This window comes from Malaclemys terrapin, chromosome 9 (assembly GCF_027887155.1).
Source record: "Malaclemys terrapin pileata isolate rMalTer1 chromosome 9, rMalTer1.hap1, whole genome shotgun sequence".
Lineage (NCBI taxonomy): Eukaryota > Metazoa > Chordata > Testudines > Emydidae > Malaclemys > Malaclemys terrapin.
Genome location: NC_071513.1, coordinates 7,967,033 through 7,975,448, shown reverse-complemented (window position 1 = coordinate 7,975,448; position 8,416 = coordinate 7,967,033). Strand labels below are relative to the sequence as shown.

General features: G+C 40.1%; 1 long non-coding RNA gene across 1 annotated transcript; it reads right to left on the bottom strand.

Moving 5' to 3' along the window:
- Positions 1-428: 428 nt before the first annotated feature.
- On the bottom strand, positions 429-6,320 carry LOC128843436 (uncharacterized). The gene is made up of 3 exons (XR_008446265.1): positions 6,258-6,320; positions 4,598-4,693; positions 429-995 (listed from the first exon to the last, which is right to left on the bottom strand). It is a non-coding gene; the product is annotated as an uncharacterized LOC128843436 (long non-coding RNA).
- Positions 6,321-8,416: the final 2,096 nt, after the last annotated feature.

The window sequence follows — 8,416 nt, the reverse complement described above, 5'->3', positions numbered from 1 at the left end:
TGCATAACCATATACATCTTAGTACTCCTTACTATATAAAGTTATGCACATGCTTAAAGTCTTTACAGGATCAGGTTCTACTTTTGTATGAGTCAAAAGCCTTGGTCATTCTTGCCTGGAAAACTGACAAATAAACTAATTTAAGTCTCTGTCTTCAAAAGCCAGTCTCAGCTTTATTTTTCTAATTAGCAAGACAGATTTTTATATGGTTAAAGCAAATGAGCTGTCTGTCAGAATCAAGGATATTATGTTGTCCTTGTCATCTGTCAAATGTAATCAAGGGCTTTGTCTTTGTCATTATCACGAGGCAGGTGTTTGTAGACAACGAATCCCCAAAACAGTCCTTTTATGTGTAAAAAAACGTTATGATTCCACAGATGTTCATTGCATTACTACCATTACATAACCTTTTTAAGAATTAATTTTAAGAAGTAAACTTACCTGCCTGGATGCCATCAAATATTTGTAAACAAAACTGATTAATATCTGAAATCACAGTCTTTAGCAAATCCTATTAGGTAGTTTAATTGAAAGAAATATAAATGAGTGTTTTTTTTCTGCTTAGCAGCTACTCCTCATTAAAATTTCATGCACTGTAATAGTGTGGGTTTGTTGCCTCTTCTACAAAAAAGATCCAGCTTTTTCTAGGTTCACTTTGGAGAGCTTCCTTATAGCTGCGCCCACATCACCAGGGCTACGGCCTATCTTCCCTTTGCTTTTCAACCTGTCAGCTAATCCATAGCATTAGCAAACCACTGGGATGTGTTTGCTATGTAGAGGCTGTTTTTAGTGCACCGTTAGCCAACGACATAATGAATTCACCATTAACACAAAAGTGTCAGTCAGAAAAAGTTCAGTCACTATATAGGCAACATATTTAAGATGTGGGAGATAATTGTCTTGCTCTGCTCAGCACGGGCGAGACCTCAGCTGTAAAACAGTGTCCAATTCTGTGCACCACACTTTAGGAAAGTTATGGATCAATTGGCGAGAGCCTGGAGGAGAGAGACAAAAATGATTAAAGGTGTAGAAACTAGGGCTGTTGATTAATGGCAATTAATTAATGCAAGGAACTAAAAAAAAAAAGTAATTGCTATTAAAAAAATTAATCGCGATTAATCACAGTTTTAATTGCACTGTTAAACAATAGAATGCCAATTTAAATTTATTAAATATTTTTGAACGTTTTTCTACATTTTCAAATATATTGATTTCAATTATAACGCAGAATATGAAGTATACACTGCTCACTTTATATTATTATTTTTATTACAAATATTTGCACTGTAAAAATGATAAACAAAAGGAACTGTATTTTTCAATTAATCTCATACAAGTACTGTAGTCCAATCTCTTTATTGTGAAAATGAAACTTACAAATGTAGATTTTTTTCTTACATACCTGCACTCAAAAACAAAACAATGTAAAACTTCAGAGCCTACAAGTCCACTCAGTCCTACTTCTTGTTCAACCAATTGCTAAGACAAACAAGTTTGTTTACATTTACAGAAGATAGTGCTGCTGCCTTCTTATTTACAATGTCACCAGAAAGTGAGAACAGGCATTTGTATGGCACCTTTGTATCCAGCAATGCAAGGTATTTACGTGCCAAATATGCCAAACATTCGTATGCCCCTTCATGCTTCAGCCACCAGTCCAGAGGACATGTTTCCATGCTGATGACGCTTGTTAAAAAAAATAATGTGTAAATTAAATTTGTGACTTGACTCCTTGGGGGAGAATTGTATGTCTCCGGCTCTATTTTACCTGCATTCTGCCATATATTTCATGTTATAGCAGTCTCAGATGATGACCCAGCACATGTTCATTTTAAGAGCACTTTTGCTGCAGATTTGACAAAATACAGAGAAAGTACCAATGTGAGATTTCTAAAAATAGCTTCAGCACTTGACCCAAAGTTTAAGAATCTGAAGTGTCTTCCAAAATCTGAGAGGGACAAGGTATGGCGCATGCTTTCAGAAGTCTTAGAAGAGCAACACTCCAATGCAGAAACTACAGAACCTGAACCACCAAAAAAGATAATCAACCTTCTGCTGGTGACATCTGACTCAGATGATGAAATTGAACATGCACAGGTCCACACTGCTTTGGGCTGTTATCGAGCAGAACTCGACATCAGCATGGACGCTTGTCCTCTAGAATGGTGGTTGAAGCATGAAGGGACCTAGGAATCTTTCGCACATCTGGCATGTAAATATCTTGTGATATTGGCTATAATAGTGCCATGTGAACACCTGTTTTCACTTTCAGGTGACATTGTGAACAAGAAGCAGGCAGCATTATCTCCTGCAAATGTAAACAGACTTGATTGTCTGAGTGATTGACTGAACAAGAAATAGGACTGAACGGACTTGTAGGCTCTAAAGTTTACATTGTTTTATTTTTGAATGCAGTTATTTTTGTACATAATTCCACATTTTTAAGTTCAACTTTCACGATAAAGAGATTACACTACAGTACTTAAATTAGGTGAATTGAAAAATACAATTTATTTTGTTTCTTACAATGCAAATATTTCTAATAAAAATAAATATAAAGTGAGCACTGTACACTTGTATTCTGTGTTATAACTTGAATCAACATATTGAAAATGTGGAAAAATCCAAAAATATTTAAATAAATGGTGTTCTATTATTGTTTAACAGTGCAATTAATCACATAATTACAGTAACTCCTCGCTTAACGTTGTAGTTATGTTTCTGAAAAATGCGACTTTAAGCGAAATGATGTTAAGCAAATCCAATTTACCCATGAGAATTAATGTAAATAGGGGGGGTTAGTTTCCAGGGAAATTTTTTTCACCAGACAAAAAACTATAGATTATATAGATATACACACAGTATACGTTTTAAACAAACAATTTAATACTGTTCACAGCTATGATGATTGTGAAGCTTGGTTAAGGTGGTGAAGTCAGAGGGTGGGATATTTCCCAGGGAATGCCTTGCTGCTAAATGATGAACTAGCACTCGGCTGAGCCCTCAAGGGTTAACACATTGTTGTTAATGTAGCCTCTCACACAAGGCAGCATGAACACGAGGAAGGGGAGACAACATAGCAGACAGACAGACACACACCTTGTATGTGGAAGAGAGAGAAAGAGAGATGCACATTGCCCCTTTAAGTAATCTGACCCACTCTTAAGTGCATTGTCTTTTTAAGTGGATCATGAAGTTGAGACAGCAGCTTCTGCCCCAAGCTCTCTATGTCTCTCTCCGTCTGTGTCCCCTCCCTGCTCTATATGGAGAAGGGATAAGCGGGGTGCGGGGGGTGGGGGAACACCCTGACATTAGCCACCCCTTCCCCCTCTGCACAGCAAGCAGGAGTCTCGGGGAGCAGCTCCAAGGCAGAGTGCAGGAGCAGCACAGGGCAGTGGGGGGCGGGACAGCTGAACTGCCGGCAATTGATAGCCTGCTGGGCGGCTGTAGCACAGGGAACATAGGGGAGCGGGGAGCTGATAGGGGGAGCTGATGGGGGGCTGCCAGTCCACCCTGATTACAAGCCCCCACCAGCTAGCTGCAATGGGCTGTTCTTCCTGCAAGCAGTGGACAAAGCAGGCAGCTGCCAAACGACATTAGAAGGGAGCATTGCACAACTTTAAACGAGCATGTTCCCTAACTGATCAGCAATGTAATAACGAAACAACGTTAACCGGGACGACTTTAAGTGAGGAGTTATTGTAATTGTGATTCATTTTTTTAATCGCTTGACAGCCTTAATTGAAACCTGACCTATAAGGGAAGATTTAAAACACGGGCATTTTTAATCTTGAAAAACGAATGACTGAGGAGGGACCCGATAACAGGCCTCAAATATGTTAAAGGTTGTTATAAAGAAGATGGTGATCAAGTGTGCTCCATGTCCACTCAAGGAAGGAGAAAAAGTAATGGGTTTAATTTGCAGCAAGGGAGAGTTAGGTTAGGGGAAAAATTCCAACTATAAAGGTAGTTAAGTTCTGGAATAGGCTTCTAAGGGACGTATAGAATCCCCATCACTGAAGGCTTTTAAGAACATGTGCCAGGGATGGTCTAGGTTTACTTGGTCCTGCCTCAGTGTAGGAGGCTGGATTTGAAAACCTCTCCAGGTGCCTTCCAGCCCTACATTTCTATGATTCTATGTCTAGCAGGAGCAGTTCTAATATCAACACATTCCCAAATCCATTAACTCAAATTCTGCTGTGAATTTTCACATACGGTGAGTATCAGCTAGTGCAAGGGAGTAACAATAAGAAACCCCCTACACTTACACCCCAGTACAGGCTACCGTGAGTCCACATGTGTAGGAGTAAGGCTACTTACCTGCCTACTCTCTCCCTGGAAGAGGCGGGAAGGAAGTGGATAGAGCATTGGCTCCACCCTTACTCATTGGGCAGAGTGGCAGAGTGAGTGGTGGGGGGAGGAGTTGTGATTTCCTGTTGGTGCAGGGAAGCAGTAAAGTACTACCCTGTATGCGAAAGGAAGAAGCAGGGAAAGAGGATGACTCAGAAGCCACCTTTCTGGAAAATTTCCATCAGGAAAACGGAAATGAAATGTATCGTTTCAACCTGAATTGGAATATTTTAGTTTTTGAACCGACCTGAAATGCTTTGTGTAATCCTGTGAGGAATGAACTCGGAGAGGTGAGAAGAGAGGCCCATCTTAGCTCCAGGTAGACGACGTGCAGAACATAAATCTGTAGGGCGTATATAAGTAGAAGACCATGGGTTGGGGAGAAAAGCCAAGACTGAGACGTTGAGCTTGTTTTACACAATCTTATTTTGAAGAAATGGGACTGAAATCCTGTGACTGGGAAGTGTTCTTTGGGGACCAGCCTCACGAGTTATGTCCCCTACACCCACACACAAACAAAATCTACCTATAAGATCTTGATCCCGTCTCCTGATCCCTTCTATTAATGGGTTTTTATCCTGTACCTAAAGAGAAGCTAGAATAAGGTATAAAGGACAGACCACCTGAAGGGAAACACCCTTCGCAACATTAAAAATATCACATTTTCCTCTTAAAAAACATATGTGCATCTAAAATATTTGAAGTTTGCAGTAATGCTCAAAGACACTTTCCTTTGAGACGTGCTCCCCTTGTGTATCTGCACCATACAATGTGGAATTATTTGTTGTATCCGTACTGCAACTGAAATTAAGAAATATTTTTGCACACTTCGCACAAAGGAGATTCTTGTTACAATACATTTAAGGCTATTGCCATGCTAAGAACCAATACGGATACGTTACATGCACCAATGCTTTTCTCTGTGAGTAATATAGTCTGTTGCTAAACTGTGTACTTCACTGGAAACAAGGATACATTGGACAAAACTGAAACAAGAAAAGTGTATGTATCGGCAATGACAATGAGCCAAGTGACCATGTACTGGCAGAAAATAGCCAGTTTAAACACGGTTCGCTGAGAGCAGAAGAAACTGCATGGTTGAAAATCACATTCTGCTCGTAGCACGTAGGACTAGAATATAAACCACTGAATGAAAAATGATCAAGCCTGAGATTTTCAAAGCTGCCTCTGGGAATTGGATGTCACATTCCCATTAATTTTAGTGGGAACTGGGCATCAGTTTCCTTAGGGAACTTTGAAAATCTCAGTCTAAATGTCAGTTATCCAGACATAAAATATAGGGTGAATTCTTAGCACTCTTGCTGTGTTAGTGGATGCTGTCAGTTGCAGCACTTCAGTTGAATTTAAAATGCTACTTTCACCCTAGCTCCCCATCTGGTCTGTTTTTACAGGCACAATTCTGCGTCTGCAGCTATATTCACATTTTTGGCCTATAGCATTAAACTGCAGGTGCAAATATTAGTAGTTACACATCTGGCTTTCTGGATTCAAATTATTATTAGATTTCTCACTACTACTACTTAAACACATTCAATTTACTGTGGAGTCATTTCATTATGGACACAAATATCCACCCGCAGAACCAAAGGCCCTGTATGTCTATCTGCACGTAGACAGCTAGTGAGAGAGAGAGAGTGAATGCATTCGGAGAATTATTTACTCTGTCTCAGACAGTTGTCTTAACATTTTATGCCAGTGGCTCTCAACCTTTCCAGACGACTGTACCCCTTCCCCGAGTCTGCTTTGTAAGTTTCACCTAAAAAACTACCTGCTTGCAAAATCAGACATAAAAATACAGAAGTGTCACAGCCCACTATAACTGAACAATTGCTGACTTTCTTCATAATTATAAAATAAATCAACTGGAATATAAATATTGTACTTACATGTCATTGTATAGTATATAGAACAGTATAAACAGTCTGTATGAAACTTCAGTTTGTACTGACTTTGCTAGTGCTTTTCATGTAGCCTGTTATAAACTAGGCAAATATCTAGAGGAGTTGATTTACCCCCTAGCAGACATCTGCATACCGCTAGTTGAGAACCACTGTTTTATGCCATCCCCTGCCCAGTATGTGCCCTTTATGAGACACATATTTTTGTATTATTTCAGAAACATAGTAGGGAGGTTTTACGAACATTATTGGTCCATTTTTACTCTTATGCCTATCTATAAAGGTGCTTTCCCCATCTCCAAACTCCCATAGGGGTGAAATCCATTTCTCAGATAGCAAAATTTGCAACTACTTGTGATTCAGGGCTGAATCTGAATGCGTGCATTACCCTAATTTGGCCAGAATGTCAGTATTCTAAGGGCTGGTACACACTAAGCCCCCAGTTCGAACTAAGATACGCAACTTCAGCTACGTGAATAATGTAGCTGAAGTCGAAGTATCTTAGTTCGAACTTAAAGGTACTTACCGCGGGTCCACACGCGGCAGGCAGGCTCCCCCGTCGACTCCACCTACTCCTCTTGCGGAGCAGGATTACCGGCGTCGACGGCGAGCACTTCCGGGATCGATTTATCGCGTCTAGACAAGACGCGATAAATCGATCCCAGAAGATCGATTGCTTGCCACCGAACCAGCAGGTAAGTATAGACGTACCCTAAGGCTTGAACAGCCATAAGCAATGATTCTCAGCCTTCTGGAGTTTATAAGTCCCATGGGCTGCCATGCTGCTGGTACTACAGGACTAGGGGAAAGTGGGACCAGACCTATTGCATGAGACGTTCCCCTGCAATGAGGAACTGCAATAGTGCAGGTAGAGGGAAAGTTGTCTCATTGTGCTATGTTCTGGAACTATGTCTATTCTATCATTCCCAGCTGTGGCAAAGAACAAGGACAATGAGCCTGACCCAAAAGCCCATTGAAATTAATGGGAGACTTTCTGTGGAATTCTACTCAGAGCCAAATATAATTTTTAAGCAGCTCATATTTTTTTAAATTCTGCTCAGATTTATTGGCCGGATCCTCCACTGATATAAATTGGTGTAGACCCAGAGACGTCAATGGACTGACACTGATTTACACCAGCTAAGGGTCTGGCCCAGCGGTTTATCTCAATTAGAATAAACTAAATTCCCTGTGATTTTAATATTAGGGAAAAGAACGGGTTAAAAAAATACTTTACTCAGTAACCCAAACATGTTTCAAAGGCAGTCTGTTGTAGATCCTATAGAAAGAGGATTGTTCTCTTTGTGGTCCCTTAATTATTTATGACTGAGTGATTTATGGATTTTAGGCTGTGGTTTGCTTTTGATTATTTTTTTTTTCACCTTTGCTACTTTTTCCACTTCCCTAATCTAAATGTAACACTTTCTTTAATATTGATCCGGTATCTGTTTATGCAGCAAGCAATGTCATTTGTCAATGTTTTCACTGTTTGGCACGCTTCAATTATTGGCATTTATTACCATGAATAATTTATGACTATGTTCTTTTAATCTGTCATTGATCGGAACCATCTTTTCTCAAAATGAATATAGCGCTCCTGAGACTTGCCGGATTGGCAGGCCCGGATAGACGTCTTCTATTTAGCCACAAAATGGATGTGGCAGAAATAGCAGCAATTGAAGCTTTCACACACTCCTCCACCAGTATGCCTTCGACCTGGTTTTTGCCCATTTTTTGAAGGGAAAGCGTCTTCCAGACTCTAGGACTGACACTTCTGTTGATGCAGGAAAGGAGAGCTCTAGTTGTAATGTGATCCACTATGGATTGAGGCCATTACCTCATTTCCCAACCTTTAAGTGCTAATGACTTTCATTCACTACTGATCTGGGTTGGATGTGAACTAGTGACATAGCAGTATAAAATTCCTTACCCTATTAATAATCCCATTTCCTAGCCAATCCTCCTGATTGCTACGTGCTCACAAGTAGATGCATTATGGAGAATGTAATATATATGCTGTACTCAGGTAACCATGAATGCAGATGTTGTGGGGACCTCTGCAAGATTCAGAAGTCCCTGAGCAGGCAGTGCAAGTATTTGTGTACCTATGTCATTACTGGTATGCATACCATCTACAATAACCTACC